We start from the raw sequence: 20,391 nt of genomic DNA on the forward strand, positions 1-20,391 counted from the left end.
TAAAGACTTTGCAGCAGAGTTTGGGTTCACTCACATCACCAGTAGCCCACGGTACCCGCAAGCAAATGGAGAAGCTGAGCGAGCTGTGGCTACAGTAAAAGGACTGTGGAAAGGTGGAGGTGAGAAAACAAAAGCACTACTCACATATCATGCTACACCTCTCGAGTGCAGGCTATTCTCCTGCACAACTCCTGATGGGCAGACAGTTGCAAACTACTCTGCCACAGCACCCTGTCACCTTACTTCCACGGTGGCCAAATATTAAAACTTCAGAACCAAACAGAGACTGTCAAAAGAAAACCAGCAATGTCAATTCAACCGTCGCCACAGGGCCCGTCCACTTACACCCCTGCAACTGGGTCAACAGGTGTGGATCCCGAGAGAGAATAAAGAAGGGACTGTTGTAGAAAAAGCAACTACACCTAGATCGTATGTCATTCACACAGAGGAGGGACATATCAGATGAAATCGCACACATGTGAGACCTTTATGTCAAGCAACTGTTGAAACACAAGTTACTAGTGAACCAAGTACTAGTGATACACAAACAAGCAGTACATCAGTCACACTCAGTAGTAACACACAGGGCACTACAGGCACACCTTATGTGACGGCTTCAGGACGAGTGTCCCGTCCGCCTAAACGTTTAGACCTGCAAAGTTAATGTTTATTAAACGATGTTTGCTGCTGATTCTATAAGAAAACAAAAAGGACTGTTTAAAAAAAAAAAAAAAAAAAAGTGAAGTGTGTTAAAGTAAAGAAAGAAACAGTCCAGGTTATTGTTATGGATGAGTTGTATTCTGGTACAATTGGTTAAAAGAAAGAAAATGTTTACAGCCATGTTTATATTGAAATGTGTGGAAGGTTTTGACTTAAGAGGGGAGGTGTTGGATAAAGCGGAACTATTATGTGTGTGTGTGAATGGCTGGTGTTCCCACACGGACATATATTGTTGTGGCACTTGAAGGCTGGCATTAAAAAGAACAACACGTTATGCACTACTATGGTGTCGTCTGTGTCTCCCGTATAACGTTAAGCCAGATAACGCTAACGTAACAATTATGATTGTTAATTTTTTTTGTGAGATGTTCCCCAAGCAATCATCTTCTCTTGCAGCTTTTAAAAAGTTCCTGCATTCTTGTGTTGTCTAGAACCCCAGGACAAAAATAGTCCATTAATAACAAAAAATTAACGGACATATTTTGTAATTTTTCAAGTTTTATACATGTCTTAAAATTCACAGTACTTATCGAAAGTGGACATTCAGGGCAGAGAGTAGGACACGCCACGCTACTCATTTAGGTCACTCAATTGGTGAGAACAAAATTCCCAACTGCCCTTGAACGCAGCACAGTGTGTTGCTCTTTTGAGATTCCGACGCCTGCACGCTATTGGCTGAATAGATTTAACAGTTTAAACGTCCCCGCCCTTTTACGGTTAAACACTAATGACATTTATCTAAAGATGTTGTTTTGTTGCTTGTCTACGTTTTATGAATCTCTTTTTCTTCTTCTATTATTTTTATTCTTCTTCTTATTATTATAACCATTGTTATTGTAATCATTAATGTTGATTTTTTTTTTTTTTAATTTATTGTTAATTTTTGCTGGGAAGTGCACAATTAGAAGTAACTGTACCAGTGTTTGCTACCAGTTATTTTATGTCTATTAGATTAGATTATTCTTACTGTTAATATTATGATTAACTGAACATTGTTGTTGTTGCTTCTTTTTGTTGTGTAAAGATATGGACTTTGACCGAAGTGCTTTTCTCCCACAGTTCAACAGGAAATCACACAACAGGGATTTAAGCTTTTTAACATGCCATTCCGTCAATGAGGTCGTAAGTTCACTCACTCCAGGGTGCGGTACGCTGTAAAAACACAGCAGCAGTAGCAGCTCTGGGGTTGAAAGAATATTTCCCTACCATCAGGATGCATATCATTAGATAACAGATAACAGTAGCCTCCAATAAGAACTCATAATCATATCAAGACATAGTTCACTTAAAGTCAAATCATAAAGTTTTCGTGCACCCAAATAAAAACATCCAGCAACATATTTCTGGTCCATTACAGCCAAAACACAGACTTAGTTGTTAAAATACTGGAACCACAAGCTTTAGCAACATGCTAAATGGGCTATATGTGACTTCTCTGCATCCTGTGTTTTTGACAGTAATCCACGGTTAATACCCGCATACTGTAGCTTCAGATAAAACAGTGCACACTGGGGGCCTCCCAGTGACACAGAGATACTGATGCTATTTCTGTAAGTTGTTTGGAAGAGGCGCTTTCTGTCTGATGTTCTGTGTTTCCTGGGGAAGGAGAAGCTTTTGATGTGGAGCCACAGTTGCAAGTCTGTCAATCTCCTGCTGTGACTGTATCATCTGCCATTTTGGGTCTACACTTCAAAAACACCCATCTACAGCTGTGAATCTAAAATCTTGTTCTGGAATCAGTGTTGGGTTTGAGTCTAAATGAACGCTCAAAGAAATTAAATAAACTTGCTCAGAAAGTTTGCTCAGAGTTCAACTTTGACATTGTGTGACTTTATGGCCTCACCTAGTGGTAATTCATTTTCACAGTTTTAGCTGGTGACGTGACATTTGTGAAAGATCCAGTTCTCCTTGGGTCGAACGAAGAACTGAGTCATAGTGAGAGCTGCTCTTTTCCTCACTGTGCCCAAATTTCACTGCAGTGTTTCCCACAGGTTGTTAATCTAATTGTGGTGGTGAACGGAGCAGCATTTTAGTGTTGTGCACACAGAGTCTCATGTAGTTTTGAGGGGAGAGAGTGTATTCCAGGAGTAACTCTAACCCCCGGCCGTTAAAAAACAAGACCCAGTGTATAGATGGGTGTCTCAAATGGTGATCAGGATATTCTATTTTGTGTGTGATAAATGTGTAATGATGAGCTGCTTTATTTACTCTCACTTATTTTAACAAAGTAAAAGCCACTTGTAAGCAATGTTCCCTCTAATTTTTCATGAGTCTGAGCAAACACACAAACTCCCTGAGCGTCCCTTGGACCACTGTGAGCAACATCAGACGTGTGCACTGTGGTCACACCAGCATCGCATCCATTCAAGTGACATGGTTCATTAAAAGAATCAAATTACAGCATTTACATTTCTGTTAAAACACTTTGTCAACAGGAGCCAGTTGAAGGCTGCAGTGATTTTAGTGACACTACAATGTATAAGAGTGAAGTTATTGAATATTTGTCTCTCTTTACTGTTGCAGCGGTTTTGCAAATTGCAGACGGACCCTGTTCACTCCATAGACACCAATGTTATTCCTGTAGCTTGAAAGACAGCTACTTTTGATAAAACTGGGCTTGTAGCACATTGTCTGCCTTGCAACAATGGGAAAGAGGCACCGTTTATGTTTTGACAACCTATATCTAATGAGTTATTGATGCTGGAAGTGCGAATCTGTGAATATCTTTCCAACTTTACTGAACTTGGGGCCACTACCACCTAAGGAGTGATATATTTAATTTTGAAAAAAACATTTAGCCATACTAAAAGCTTTAAGTGCTTTATTAACATGGAACTAAAAATTTTGTATTGTTTTATTATCACAGGTCCTGTCTGAAAAGAGGTGGCATCATTTTAAACAGTGAAATCAAACTAATAAAATGTAATGACCAACCAGTGAGGATTCTGCAAAAACATAAACAACTTTTTAAAAATCTAAATCTTATCTTAACACAGTTAATGTATTAACTTATTTTTGTGTGTATGCATGTATTTATGGATTTATTTAGTACTGTTAACATATCAGAGTTCTGAGTGAGTTTTTCTTAAGATAGGCAAAGGCCATTTATTGATTACATATAGGCTGTTAAATGTTTGTTAAAAACTAAAAAGCATTTTTAAAAAAACAACTTAGGCATTTATTGAGTCACTAAAATACTGTAGAGTACAGACCACATCAGCATGATGATAAGCATCCTCTGGTAAATTAACAACCAGATACTGATGTCTCTCACCATATGGACTTCAGGAGATGATTAGATGATGATAAACTGTGACCTACTGGTTGGGTTCTCTCTGTTCTCATGTTTCTTACATGTTTGTCCCCTGACAGCCGGGTCCTAATGTTTTTTGAGCAACACACCATACTATGACGTTTTTACAATGATGCTTCTACTATGGAACCAGTTTGACATGTTCAGGTGTTCTTTGTGTGAAAACTCAGAGATTTCAGGGATCAGAAGGTGGTTTTCAACTTTCTTTGTTAACTTTCTGCTTCAACTTTAAATTAAATTTCCTTCACTAAGCCAGCCCTCTGGACTTCCAGGAAGCTGTGTTCCTATTGGCTGTCCAGGTGGCTGTGTTCCTATTGGCTGTCCAGGTGGCTGCTTGGTGTTATCAGGAACACCTGAGCAGCTCAGTGTCTTCCTGCTTTATGTGGCTGCAGACAAACATTTCCTCTGCTTCTCTTCACCACAGAACTGGGTTTGACTCCTTTGCTTTAGTTTGTTCTTTAGGCGTTGGCTTGCAGCTTCCAGCAGTAAAATCATCTTTAATGTGTTTCTTGGTGTGTTTCAGGGCTTTGTACTGGATAGTTGTCTTGGTAAATGTGGTTCTTTAGCCACAGTTGGCACATGGTGCTACTGTGTGCAGTAATTAGTGGATTTGGTGCAGCTGAGTTGTGTCTTTATCTTGGCTGTAGTGAATCTTTAGAGGTTTTTGGTCAGACACATTCTGTATTCTTGTTTGTGAACCAGCGTTGGTTGTCCAGAAGGTAAGAGTTCCTGTCCTGATTCTCTGTTCTCAGAGGTTCTCTGGTAGGCTGCAGGAGACTTTAGCGTTTGGGTTGTGCTAGTTTGGTTTTTGTATGGTTTCATTTAGATGACTATCTTGAGGCCCCTCCATGTGGTTTAGTGAGGTTTTCTGCAACAGTTCTACAAAGCAACCTGCAGCAGAAGAGACTTTGAGAGTTTTTAGGAAGTTCTGGAGACCAGACTTTAGAGCAGCAGAAACATTTGTCAGCAGTTTGAGCAGGAGAAGGTGAGCTTCAGAGTAGAAATGAGACAAACCTTCTTGATCCATGTGGTGAGGTCCTGTACCAAGAGTTTGAGCAGGTTGTGAAGAGTCTGTAGTTCTTTCCCATGTGAGCCCAAGAAGACTTCAATAAAATCCTTCCATCCCCTGGACACAACATATTTTATTACGATGTTAAATCTTTTTTGTTTGTTTTTTGAGTTTTAATCATAGTTTTAGCACAGTTTTTTTTTCTCTTTGCTTGTTTAGTTTTGTAATCTGTGTGAAAGGTGCTAAACAAATAAAGTTGAATTGATAAACTGAATAATTGGCTAACTCATGATTGTGACAACAGAAGTATTTTCATTGTGATTTAAGGGTTTATTTCATTTGTAAGGTTGGGGTTAAAATATTGACAGAAAAAGAAGATTAAATAAATAAACTACATAACAAAAAGCAATTAAATCAAAGGAAAAAAGCCTTTAATACAATTAAACTTTTAAAAAGTTTTATTATTAAAAAGTATTTTTTAAATGTTTAATATTCTTCTTGTTTAATTCTATTTTTTAAATGTGTAATTATCGAAAATATTTTATCTGTAATTTTTAATATTTGTATTTGAAAAATTTTGTTTAATTTCATGCTTACATGTATTGTATCTTGTTTAATTATCTAATTGAATATTTTGTCTGTTTAATATCATTTAATTGTATTTAATGTTTAACTGTATTAAACAGACAAAATATTCAATTAGATAATTAAACAAGATACAACACTGTAATTATGAAATTAAAATTTTTCAAATACAAATATTAAAAATTACAGATAAAATATTTTCGATAATTACAAATTTAAAAAATACAATTAAACAAGAAGAATATTAAACATTTAAAAAATACAATTAAACAAGAAGAATATTAAACATTTAAAAAAATACAAAACATTTAATTAGATTATTAAACCTTTGAAAAGACAAAACATTTAATTAAAAAATTAAATGTTTAATTAGAAAATTACATCTTAAAAACAATAAAACTTCAAATAGGAATTAAACAGAAAATACAATGAAGCATTTAAAAAGAAAATTAAACATTAAAAGGTGGTAAAACATTTAAAAAGAAAAACCTTAAAGATTTAATCAAAAAATTAAACACAGGGAAAGAAAAGGAAACAAGCCAATGAAACATTTGAAAAAAACAACAATTAAACATTAAAAAGACAAAACATTTCAAAATCAAATCAGGCATTAGAAAAGAATAAAAGGTGACAAAAAAAAACAAAACTAAACATTTAAGAAGAATCAAACTAAAGACAAAACATTTGAAAAGACACCAGTTAGACTTTAGAAGATCAAATTAAACAGAAGAGACAATAAAACGATCAAAAAGAGCAAAAACACATAAAGTTCTTAAAGCTTTTTCTAGTCTGAAATGAAAACATCAAGTTGTTTCTTCAAACATTTCCTCTTTCTATGTTCTTGGTTTGATTGTAGACAGATTTACTAAGTGCTCATTTCAGAAAACTGCTTTCCAGATAAAGTCTACTAGTAGTTGAAGGCATTGATCAAACTAATGTTACCTTCTGATCTCCACAAACTTTACTGTTCAGTGAAGAGAATCAAAGTTTGTTGAGGATTTCTAAAAAACCCACAGGTGAAGGTCTGAGAAGAACTCAGGTGGATGGTCTAAATGTGAAATCAAGACTCATGGTCACAAGTTTTAAGGCTTCTGTTAACTAGAAAGTTCAAACTAACAGAGAAGTACTGAGAAACTTTGAAGATTTCAGTCCTCAGACTGTCTGAAGGTTCAAACGAACAGAGAACTACTCAGGAACTTAGAAGATATCAGTCCTTGGACTGTCTGAAAGTTAAATCTAACAGAGAACTACTGTGGGACTTAGAAAATTTCAGCCCTCAGACTGTGTGAAAGCTCAGGTCCTGAGGACTCGGGAGGTGTGGAGGCTTTGGAAAGTCTTGGAACTGAGGGTTCAACCCTCCAGCAACCCTCCTGAAGTCCAACCCCCTGAGAAAAACGGTCGAGTCGAGACTCAAGTTAAAAAAAAACTCGAAAACGACAAAAAATAGATGATAAATGCGCAAAAAAAAGAAGAATTAGTATCTGAGCGAATAGCTCAGGGGAAAAGAAGACAGACTACCAACTGGAAGGTAGCTGGTTCAAGACCCGCCACCGGCCTTTAACTTTCTTTGTCTTTGTCAGAATTTTGAGAAAATTTAAGAAGTGTCTGGTCTTGAACCAGCGACCTGCAGCTCCATAGGCAAATCCTTAACTCACTGAGCTACAGATCAGATAAAAAGAAATAAATTCGTCGTCCCTTTGGCATCGTAGTTTCCGAAGTGACCACATGGGTGGAGCCAAGGCGGAGTCTGGGTGGAGTCAGGGCGGAGAGTAGGCGGGGACATGGGTGGTGGCCTCCCCCCTCTACTCCCCCACCTCCCCCCACCACCCACCACACCTTCCCCCGCCCGACGAGTTCTTCGAGTCTCCACGAGTTCTTCGAGTCTCCAAGTCTCCAAGTTTCTGGAGTTTCCACGAGGTCCGAGGCAGAACAAGTTTTCATGAAGAGGTTTTGAAGTCGGCCAGGATGGACTGAAAGATGACTGGAAGAGCAGGTCTTTAACCACCATCCATAAAATCCGTGATGTTGACTCCAGAGAAATGAAAGAAGGTCAACTTTTATCACCCTCCATCCAGATGTTCAACTTGATATCTTTACTTTGACATTTTTAGCACCACAAACCTTTAGTATCACACTTTTTTTTTTTTTTATCATTTATTAGGATTTTAATGGAATCCACCAGCAGATTTTGTTTTTGTTGACAAACGTTATTCTTGTAATCGTGGGACTGCAGTATTTAAAACTGTTCCTTCTATTTGACCTCATGTTTATTAGTTTTAGTGGAGAAAGTTTTGTCAATTAGTCTCTTAAAAACTAAATAATAAATTGGATTAGTCAAGAGGTTTAAATTTCTTACTTTGTCATATTTTAAATGACAAATAATAAAAATAAAGTCTTGAGACAATTTGACCTGTAATTGGCATTATATAAATAAAATTGAATTGAAATTGTATGTATCTTGTAATGGAGTAATTCAGCCATATATGTTAGAAAACACATATTCTTTGTCCATTAATCTCTCGTTTTCTCCAGTAATTCATTTCTTGTTTTGGTTTATAAAATGTCAAACCCAAATATATTCAGTTTACTGTCATAAAAACCAAAAAGATTTACATTCATGATGCAGGAATCAGACAGTTTTTCACTTTTTATCTTAGTTTAGTCAGAAAGACAGTTGATAATGTGTGAATTGTTGCAGCTTGTGAGCCGTAGAAGGTTTTAATCTTTGGGGCCGAGTGTCAAAAAACATTTAGAAACCAACATCAACAAAACACTCAACAAAGCTTTGAACATCATTAAAGGGAAATCCAACTTTTGCATGACAATGTCTAATTAAAGGACATTTATTTCCAACGTAAATGTGTGATATTCATCCTCTGGAACTTTCTCTTCACATCGTCTTCCACCTGGACTGGTTTGGTCGGGAGCATGTGCAACAAACATTTGAAAAACTGCACTTTAACATCAATGAATGACACTGAAGTTTAATCTCTACATAAATGAGACTGAGTCTGGATGTGCTGCTCTGTCATTAACTCTTAAGTTTAGGGAAAGTTCAAACAAAAGAGAACAGTTCAGATCAGACTTGAGAATGAGCTTATTTTGAACAAACATCTCAGACTTTCTGAGCTTCAGCACCTCTAGCAAGATATTTTAACAACAAGCAACTCAAGAGATCCAGAAGTTGGAGAGAGTTAGCTTTAGCTGAGCCAAAGAACATGTGGGACGCTAACCTAGCAAACATTTCACACTTTCCTCTGTGAATTCTGAGAAATAATTTCCTATTTAATAACAGCTACACATCTTAACTCAGTCTCATTAAAACAGACTCTAATTCAGTGTCATCCATCCATATTAAAGTGCAGTTACCCAAAATGTTTGTTGCATGAGCTCCAACAAAACCTGTCCAGGTAGAAGGCCACTTTGACAAACAGGAAGTGGAAGATTCCAAGCAGATTTATAGAAGGGGGAACCAGACTGTACTAAGTGTCGTGGAGTATAGAGGGGTGTTTTGTGGGTTTTTTAAGGCTGATAATGATTATTAGTGAGACATTTGGAGTAGATATTCATTTGCAGTAAATGAAAGTATTTAAAATCTTGGAGTTAAACTTAGAAGAACACAAACTCTAACAGAAAACTTTGTTGATACGTTTTGGTTTTGTTTACAGATGTTAAAGGAGTTTTATTCGTGACGTATAACCAATCAAATCACTCCAGAAGACAGAGCGACCACAGGTAGATAAAGGTTCAGAGCCAAAGTAGCACCATTTTTAAATGTATTTATTACCGTAAATCAGTAAAAAATAAAATACTGATAATCAGTAAATCAGTCAGCCCACAATTACTACAATTCTACAGTTGATGTCTCTTTCCTTTGACTTGTTATTTGTACAATATACGATGTATATGATGGCGTTTTTTTCATCCCAAAGGTTATACTATGATGTTTTCTAAGAGACATAATGTGCTACTCTGTTTGTTCTGGCCCTGGGCCGCTTCACTCCTCCTCTGTTGTTTTCTGGATTGTACTCAGCTGCATGCCTTCGTCCACCCGGCCTCCATTGACTCGTCCCGCCTGCCGTCTCTGGAGCTGAAGCTGGATTGGAACAGACCAAAGTACAGTCCAATCATGATGTCAGCTGCCTCTCAAAAGGCTCCTTCATCTGGTGGAACTTCTTCTGAGGGGAAGCTGAGCTGGCCCGGCAGAACTTTGGAGATGTGTTCCAGTGGTTGGTGGATGTGTGGGGAGATAGAGAGGGACCTTTGAATTGTTCAGAAAGGGAAACAGAGAACCCATTGGTAGTTTTAGTTTAGGGTGCTACTGCAGTGTGTTTTTGGGCTTGAAGAGGTGAACAGGAAGAGGTTTTTTTTCGTATTGATTATTTTTTACTTTGTTCCTGGTTGGAATGCCCATCAATGTCAACATGAAGTTCACTTTTAGTTCTGTTTATTTATTTTTATTTTACTAACACCCATTTGTTTTTAACCCCCTCACATGTTGTGTTGTTGTAAACTTACTCTTTCAAATAAATTCTTGTCTAACCCTCTGGAAACCAGCATTTGGACTGTTTTTGTGTTGCTCCTCACCTACTGACAGCTGTGGACTAAAGGCTATACTGTGACGTTTTTAGAGCGACATGCTATAGTATGATGTTTGTTGGGCAACACACTATACTATAGGCTTTTTTAATTGACATATTACTGACCTTTTTTGTTTTAGTTTTTTTTGCTGTTTTTTAGCAACATATTATAAGAATTTGAACAGTTTTAAAATTTACTATACTTTTACTTGTGCAATGAAATATTATTCTATGGCATTTTTTAGACGACATATTATACTCTGATGTTTTCTTGAATAACATACTATTTTGACAATATATTGCACTATGACATTTTTTGAATCTATAACTACTATTGGTAGTATTGGTGGTAGTGATAGCAATGTGACTACTACTAGGCACTGCTACTACAAATTGTAATATTATTACAAATGCTGATACTACTTCTATGACTCTAACAGCTATTTTATATTACTACTGCTTGTACTTTTAGTATTACTACTACTGCTTGTACAACTATACTACAGCTACTTTTAATCGTCTGGTATTTGGTTGTCAAGCTGCTAGCTCGCCTTAGTGTTTTGCTAGTGGCTAACTAGTTAGCTCTCATAGACTGGAAGCTCTCAACAAGATTTCATAATGAAAAAGAAGCCAAAAACTATTCTTACCTATGAAAAGTCATTCCAAGTTTCCTTGTTCAGTCGTACGACGTAGTGTGTAATTGTATGCAGCACAGTGAGCCGGCATACTTCTTGTTTCCGTTTTCACGCCGTCTACATCAACAGAATGCACTGAAACTTTGCCCCCACTAGCTTAGCCTCGCAGTAGCACGCAGCTCAAAGGGGCGTGTCCTATCTACTCATTCATATCTATGACAACAAGGTGGCTGCACATAAGGACGCCTGACGTTGATTAGCTGCGTAAATACCATTATATACAGTCTATGGTAAATACGTATGTGAATCGCATCATTGGCTGCAGCAGCCAGTCACTGGTCACTCACTGACTCACACTGAAAAATAGCACAGAATGAATTGTTACGTGTTTATTTTATTTTCAATTTAGGTCGGATTTTTTTGTGTGTGCGCAGCGCAGATTTTCCGTGTCAGCAGTGCGCAGTTTAGAGGGAACAGTGCTTGTAAGATTCTAATAGCTTGCCAGCCAGTGGCATAACTTCATCACTCAGTCAGTAAGTGACAGATATTTACACTTACAGGGCTTGTTCCGCTGTGAAAAAGAACACACAAAAGAACTATGAGCTGTTATTCTGAATAGCTCTTGGAAAGGAACAGAGCCATAAGCTCCTTTCAAAGAGCCATAATTCCCATCGTTAGTGCTAAAGTCTAAAGGAGGTGGAGAGTTTAATACAGAGAGGAAGCGCTCACATTAACTGTGTCACATCATCCACCTTAAAATAACCTGTTCTGCCAGACTATAAACTGCTCCACACATAAAAAAGGTGTCACAGTTTGCAGGAATGAAAGGTGCACATGCATTTCCTTGAGATAACTTTGATAACTTGCTGCCTGCTTAGCAACCGAGGGCCTAGGTCGCTGCACTGACGGGCTTCCAGCAACAGATTTACAAGGAGGTGTGGCTGAATTTCAGTGTGCTACTTTCTGAATCTTTTAAAAAAAAAAAAAATTGCGACAGCAGCATAAGAAAAATTGAAGTTTTATTTTCACCAATATGCAAAACGTGGTAACATTAAAATTAACAACAAGGATTTAGAAACCTTCCTCTCTGCAGTATCAGCTGGCTGCAATGAAATTTGTATTGAGTATATGGTGCTGCACCTGACATAATCACTAAACAGCTGCATGGACCGAGAGGAGTGGCATTTCTAGCATTTAGTGCTACTGCTGAACCTAACAGAATTTCAAAAGAGGGGTCAAGTCAAGTGCAATCAATTTATTTGCTTTATGGGTCAATATGTAATTGAAGGACTTTTGAAGCCATAGGACATATCTTGCATACATTTTTATTAACAGTAAAAAAAAAAAAGCTAGTGTTTTTTATGTTCATTATGATCATGTCTTCACAAATCCCATAATTATTTATTATGGAAACAATCATTTATTAATAAAAAAATGACTGAATATCACTAAAATGTCAACTAAATAACCATCTGAATTTAATAACAACCACCTTCTAATTAGCTAAACAATAATAAAATGAGTTTATTCAGAATTGTTTTGATTGTGTTCTTTTTATTGAGTTGAGATACTGCTCCACATGATGTCATTTCCTCCTGAAGAAAAGACTGGCCAGACTCCAAGGCTTTCTGAGTTATTTAATATAAAGTAGTGTGTGGGTCAAGTGTGGATTTATGGCATGTCAACAGGTTTACTACAATATCTTTATAAATAACTTTCAAATTAAATTTTACTCAATAATATTTTAGAAGAATCTTTCTGTAAAAATGTCATGTGGTGTTTGGTTATAGGCGGCCATGTTGATTTTAGGCCTGAAAACAGCAAAAATGTCAACTATGTTACAAAAAGTCCCGCAATTATATATTGACCCTTATGTTGCTCAGTATCACAAATCTCAGGAAGATCAACCAAAGAAGGACGCTCAGCATAGAAATATAGTATACTGACAATATAGAAGCTTGAGATGACGCAATTATAAAATAAATACATGAAGAACCTGATGTTGGAGCAGGTCAGACCACTTTTGAGACAACTGACAATAACTGAGCGCCTTCAGCACAGTACGGGAACTGTGAATGAAAGAGGAGTCAAAGTACAACTGCTGTCAAAATAACCATTCAGTAAAACAACAACCTCTGAACTTAGCTTTGTTTGCTGTGTCCAGAATCACTTTTATAGACTTTATCACTGACCCTTTGGCATTGTGGTGCCACTGTCACACTATAAAGTTACAATAAAGAAAAAATGATATTACTGTACCTGGCTCCACACTCCTAAACACCAACCAGAACTATACTATTAACAGTCTTCCTATTTATAATTTTAATCCTCCTGTTGTCCTCATTTACGGGCACCAAAAAATATTGTTTCCTTGTCTGAAAAAAAATCCAAAAATTCAGCTAAAAAATTCCCCAAATTTCTGAAAATATGCAAAACCTTTAGGAAGAAAATTCCAATAATTCCTTAAAAGTTTCTTTAAAAGCTTCATTTAAAAAAAAAATAAAAAATCCCCCAAATTTGGCAAGAAAATTCTTGTAAATATTTTTTAAAAATGAGTGAAAATCTTCTCAAAAAATCCTTAAAATATCTAAAGTGATTCCATATATATCAGTAAAACTTCCAATATTTTCTTTAAGAACATTCACATAAAAATCAGCCAAAATCCAGTGAAATTCGCTGGATTTTGATTGATTTTTTTGTGAATGTTCTTAAGAAACATTTTTAACATTTCTTTATTTGACCAAATAATGTTCAAAAATTTCCCAAAAATGTTGAAAATGTGGACATCAGAAGTTTCACTGTGAAATTTTTTTTTTTTTGCCACCTTTTCAAACTTTAAACCAGGTCAGTTTTGACCCGTAGGACAACAGGAGGGTTAAAGAGTGAAACTGTCTTGAGGTCTGGGTAAATCGAAATGTGTAATGTCAAATAAAAATATGAAATGTCCATTACTACAGATGTCACATCTTTGAAAAAAAGAGAGAATTCTAAGTTGTGCAAATGAATTACAGAGCTGTAGGTAAAAATCAGCAATGTGTGGAATATCTCCGGCATTGTGGCACATTTGCTTTGTGCAGATGTCGCATAAACAAGTTAAAATGTCATCATTAGACAGTGTACTGCCAAATTTAAAGGCAGCAGTTTTATATTTAAACCTGCAATAACTGGCAGCAGGAACATGTTGTGAACACAATGAATCGACATGTCATTCCGTTATCCTAATAACCTGAGTATGTCGCAATATTTTTCACAGATTGCACTGAGTAATATGCACACGTGTAGGTGATGATGTAGTATTGCATCAGTTGTTACCTTCAGCTACATAAGCACGCTCTGTAAAAGCTGTTCGTGTCTGGATGATGAACATTTTGTCTTGTTTCTCATTTAAAATGATGAATAGAAGCAACTTGAGGGCTTCTGATGGAATTTTAACCCAAATTTTTGTGTTTACTCAAACTGTTGTATAAAACCGAAATACTCTGCAACTGCAGGACCAAAAAAAGTCGCACAATCTAATATTTTGTTGGACCGCCTTAAACTTTGAATATGGCACTCATTCGCTGTGGCATCATTTTTGATAAGCTTCTGCACTGTAACATAATTTATTGCTGTCCAGAGACACACAAATTTTTCACCAAGCTCTTATATTGATGGTGGGAGAGTCGGAGCGCTGCACAAAGTCTTCTCCAGCACATCCCAAAGGTTCTCAATGGGGCTCAGGTCTGGACTCTGTGGAGGACAATCTATGTGTTAAAATGATCCACTCATTCACAACGTAAGCCCCATGAATTCTGGCATTGTCATCTTGGAACATGTCCATGCCATCAGGGAAGATAAACTCCATTGATGGAAAGACCTGGTCATTCAGGTAGTCAGCCAACTTCGTTCTTTGGGAACATAACGTTGCTGAACCTGATCAACCCCAGATCATAACTCTAACCCCCACAGGCTGGTAGGCACTAGACATGATGAGTTCATCACTTCATCTGCCTCTCTTCTTACCCTGATGCCCCCATCACTTTGGAACAGGGTAAATCTGGACTCACCAGACCACATGATCGACCACATTTGCTCCTGGAAGATGATGGTTCACCACTATCCTTCCAGGTCTTAATAATGCGTCGGACGGTTCTTAAACTGATTTTCGTAGTTTCAGAAATCTTAGTTGTTTTCTTTGCTTGATGCAGGTCAATAATTTGACCCTTCTGAGACAGATTAGCATCCTTTCCATGACCACAGGATTTGTCTTCCAACATGGTTGTTTAAGAAATGAGAAGCTCCTCACTGCATCATCTAGGGTTAAATAAGTTGTTGCAGCTGAAATGTATTTATCAGTGCATAAATTATCCAATGGAAGGCTCTTAACTATTTGCTTAGTTAAATCCAAGTAGCGACTTATTTTTTTGGCCAGGCAGTGTATTTTGACAGGACTTGTCAAATTTTAGTTCTAACTTTGCCTTAATGACGGTATAAATATATTTGTTTATACTTCTATTTGTGATGCTAGTCATTAAAGACTTCCTCTGAAAATATTCCGGCTTTGCATATCATCATTTTTCTTCAGAATTAATTCCTGGTTTTAACACGGATGGCTGAATTAATCCAATAGTCCAAGTTGTCAATAGTTTCACATTGTTTGAGCAGAGTTGAGTGTTAGCTGGTGTGCTTGAGCTGCAGTGATTTGGAGAGCCGGGTTAACGGATGTAAGGGGACTTCATATATTTGTGCATTCTAAGGGAGGCAATGGTCTAGAGTTACATTTAAATCTTTTTTTTTTTGGCAGGAAGGGATTATTTTCATGGACAAAACATCTGAACATGTATTTTTTACACACAGAAAGTAGTTTTTAGAAGTTTAATCAATGCTCAGAGAGGGACTTAATCTAACATACCACCAGAAAAATGCATTAGAAGTGTATATCTCCTAGGTGATGCACTTCATTTGAACACTAGTGGAAGTACCACTATGTTTATTAGGAGGTGTGTTTGTGCTCAACTTGTGAGTTTAAATTCAAGATTGGATTTGTTTTTATTTCCTTGCAATTACTGAGGGAAATATCTGTTGCTTTTGTTACTAAATTCTCCACTATATTCACCAGTTAGTCAAAAACTAGGACTTTCTGCAGCAATACAAAGGCTGAGCAGGTAGTGTTCAGTAGGTTTTTGGCAGCCAACGAAGCCAGAAATGACACTATATGAGCGATGAGAGTGAATTAAGAGTTAAGCTGCAGAGTTGACAGTTAAATGGCATGATGAAACTTATTATAAAGCTCTGTAAAGCTGTAGATTCTGCTGGCAATTCTCTGTAGGTTCATCACTGACCACTTTATACATTGTTTTTACACTGCTGTTTTATACATTAATTATTATAATAAAAATGTTAACCACAATAGACATAACTGCTACTGATTAGCATAAAGTGCCAGACAGTGTTTTCTATAAGTTTATCCTGATGTTGTTATTAAAAAAATATATTCTAGGACATTACAGTGTGTAACTGTTTTGTAAAGCTTCAAAATCAACATATTGATGCTTTTCCTAATATTTTTTTCCCACTTCTATATGTGAAAGTAATATAACATCTCATTCTCAAATATTTGTCACTGAAGCAAATTCATTAACATTTCTTTTGTATTTTCATGTAAAATAAAACACCAAAGCTTAACTGTAAGATAACTGCATTAGAAGTTGTGCATACAGTGACCAAAACCTTTCATCAGTTTATCAAAGCTTCCAGTATTGCGGTCATAAAGCATCTTCACACTCAGAACACGGCATCAAAACATATCAATAAAGTCTTTGTATAACCCAGATTTGGCATTTCTCATCTTTTTCCCACACTGACCAGTATGGATCAGTGAACACAGTAAATAAAGGAACAAGCTGGAGGCTGCTGTGAACTACTGAGTCACCCATCATGTCTGCGAGGAAGTTTACTCATAAGAGTGGAGCTGGACTTGGTGTCCTCACTTCACCTCTACGCCACGAACAGTGTTGAAAGGTGAGGACACAGTGACACTTAGTGGTGCTGCACACATAGTACAGCCAGGATACATCTAACTGGGAAATATTGAAGGACAGGAAGCATAAGCCTCAGTTTGATGCTGCTTTCATTGTTTTGTTCAGCTGCAAGTTAAATTATAAGAGAACCATCTGACATGTTGTGGTTAAAAGAAAAAAGTCGGCATGTGGGCTATTTTTTATACTGTGAAAAGGTTGTGTATGCTCTCTATATGTCACAGTTTGAAACGATCCATGTTTATACTGAAGCCACAAGCTGCAAAGAAAACATATGAGGTAATAAACAAAAAAAGCAAAAACTGATAAAAGCAGATTTAAAATGGATGAAACAAAATATGGATGCAAACATGTATAGAGTACAAATAAAAGTAGAAAAAAAGATGAACAGTAATTTTAAAATAATATTAAGAAATGTACACTACCATTCAAAAGTTTGTTGTCACTTAGAAATTGCTTATTTTTGAAAGAAAACCATTTTTTTCAATGAAGGTAACATTAAACTAATCATAAATCCAGTCTAGACATTGTTAATGTGGTAAATGACTTTTCTTGATGGAAACGTCTGATTTTTAATGGAATATCTTCATAGGGGTACAGAGGAACATTTTCAGCAACCATCACTCCTGTGTTCTAATGCTACATTGTGTTATTTAATGGTGTTGAAAGGCTCATTGATGATTAGAAAACCCTTGTACAGTTATGTTAGCACATGAACAAAAGTGCGAGTTTTCATGGTAAACATGAAATTGCCTGGGTGACCCCAAACTTTTGAATGGTCGTGTATATTATTATTGTTTTATAATTAGTTAATCATCAGTAGTATTTAAACAAAAATGGCAAAAATGGCAGCCTTGAAAAAGTTTAATTTTCTTTGCTTTTCTTAGACTTTCACGACAGTACACTGAATACACTGTAGAACATCTTAAAGAACTTCAGTCAAACCAATTTATATTTTCCAACAACCTTAATGTGTATATATATGAGTTTAGCAAATTTCTAGTTAATTTTATTTAAGATGTCTAATTCTTACTTTCACACCACATGAGAACTTAAAAACTTGACTTCTAATGATGATTTGAAAGAATAAACAGCTGAGAGTTCCCTCAATTCAATAAATTAAGTTCATTAGAAACAAAACTAAAATGTAAGCTGACTTCCCATGATGCATTGTCAGAGAGTTCAAACTACACAGAAGCTCATATCTATTGTATCTTAAGAGAACAGACATGGTGGAAACCAAAGCAATTCTAACCACAACAAAAGTTCGTTATGAATTTGGTACGGTCAGAGACTTGCAATTTGGATACAGCCTTATAGGTTGTGTTTTCACGGACTCAGATCAAAAGTTGTTTCAATGGCTGCAACTGCTAGTATTCATGTCAAATATAGAAGAAACTTCTTAAACATAGAAAATGTAAAAGGAAAACAATCCTATCTGTAAACATTGTAAATGTAAATTGTTGATTCAACTTAATATCTTAAGCTAATTGAACTTTCTCAAATTAATTCAGCTCATTCAATTTTAAACTTTCACAACTCTGAAGGTAACTTTGAGCTAATTAATCATATGAAGTGTGGTTAATTCGCATTTTTCAGGCAGCAGGGGAACTTATGGTTCTAAGCAGATTAAACTTGTAATGATTCACAGTGTATCTTTCTGTTCAGAATTTGAAAACTACAGTCTCTCGACTGTGTTCACTAGGAATGGACATTTTTAAGCCCAAATGGTTGATTATGGGGAAAACAAGAAACAGATGAATGAGTAATGAAAACAGCTGTTAGGTGCAGCCCTAATCATTTGGAAATTTTCCAAAAATTAGATTAAGGAGGCAACAAGGATTTTCATACTCAGAAGAAGGATCAACACAACCCTGAAGAAAAACAAATCTCACAAATGACAGTTTAATCATTTACTTTTAGTATGATATTCCTCAGAATATCAAGATAACATTTCATGTGGAATCCTTCAAGTGAATAGTTGAAGCAACACAACAGGTGGTCAAAAATTCATCAAAAAATGAAAAATGTGAAAACTAAATTCAATTAAATTGCTAGTATAGTGCAGACTCACAGCATATGTCATCTCGCAGCGATTAGCATAGTAAGGTACAGACCTTACGAATCATAAACAGAGAACAGAAAACCCAACAACCCAAAGTTGCCTTTGGATACCCTATGAGCGACAGTGGGAAGGAACAAAAAGAAAACCTTCCAGCAGAACCAGGCTCAGGGAAGGTGGCCGTCTGCCTTGACCAGTTGGGTAAGAGTGGGGATGAGGGGAGTGGGGATGACCGGAGGTGTTGAGGCGGGGATATAAATAGATCAACAAAATAATATATGACACCAAGACAAATAATAACCGGAAAAATGTCCTGTGTTTGAGAGTTGGCTTGCCTGTCTGATTGGCCGTTACAGAAGATGAACCATTTCATATTATCAGTTTGATGTCTGACTGACACTTCCTCAATTAAATTTAGTGGACGAAAATTAAACCGTCTTCCCTCACATCTACCTGAAATGCTTTATATAACAGCCAGATGTGACCACTAGATGGCCCTCAAACCACATAGAAAACTTCTCTGCATGCTTTTCTTTCTTTATGATTGCATAATTCTTTTTTTTTTTATACAAGTGAGGTGTTTTATGAGGACTAATTTTACCAGCACTGACACTCCATGAACCTCCGCTGTCTATTGTTCAGAAGATAAGTTTAGGATTTTTAAACTAGGCCAAATTCAAATGAAAAGAATCATATTTCTCCACAAGATGACATTTATAACCACCGACCTCGTCTGCCTCCTCCTACTCATGCTCGGAGCTGATTTTTCTTCAAAATAGTGCTATTAGTAGCAGGGAATGTGGGCTCACTGGTTCTCTCCTCTCCAAAGTGTCTTTTATCTTGGCTCCCTCTGGTGTCTTTTTCCTCAGTAAGCTGAAGTCAGTTGAGTAAAAGACACTATTGGGAACAGAGAAAGAGTGAGTGAAAATTCCCCCTGCTGCCTCTCACATAAAATGCTCCCAAATCGCAGCAAATGGGAAGCATGGATTATCATTAATCATTAGTAGGTGTTGTCATCAGGGGTGAAAATGAGGAGGTCGGAGGAAAAGGAGTGAGAGGAGAGGGGTGAGCAGCTGGGAGAGCGAGGGTGAGGGAGGGTTGAGACGGATGAATGAATGCAGTGTAGTCCCACCGGCAGCGTATACAAACACACTGAATTGGTTTCAGTGGCCGTGCTCTGCACAGTGATGCCTCTATAGACACACATCTGTATGGATGGGATGTTGTGTGACTATCAGGCAATTTAAACCTGTATGAATTCAGCCCAGATAGACTTTTGTTTGGCAGACTGTGTTCACAAGTTTTTTTTTAAAATAATCGCCACCCTCTCGTAAGACTTTACAGGCATGAGAGAGCCACGTAAACATAAAAATGTGGGATTGAGGAGACAGTAAAAGTTTTATCCTGTTTCACTTGGGCTAGATATCCAGCTGTGCTGCTCAAATATGTAAAGCTAAAGGCGTACATCCA

General features: G+C 36.7%; 1 long non-coding RNA gene across 1 annotated transcript; it reads right to left on the minus strand.

Moving 5' to 3' along the window:
• Window positions 1-9,390: 9,390 nt before the first annotated feature.
• On the minus strand, window positions 9,391-11,047 carry LOC129349453 (uncharacterized). Its single transcript, XR_008602465.1, has 2 exons — window positions 10,855-11,047; window positions 9,391-9,888 (listed from the first exon to the last, which is right to left on the minus strand). It is a non-coding gene; the product is annotated as an uncharacterized LOC129349453 (long non-coding RNA).
• Between the last annotated feature and the right edge of the window lie 9,344 nt (window positions 11,048-20,391).

Source organism: Amphiprion ocellaris, chromosome 8, assembly GCF_022539595.1.
Source record: "Amphiprion ocellaris isolate individual 3 ecotype Okinawa chromosome 8, ASM2253959v1, whole genome shotgun sequence".
Taxonomy (NCBI): domain Eukaryota; kingdom Metazoa; phylum Chordata; class Actinopteri; family Pomacentridae; genus Amphiprion; species Amphiprion ocellaris.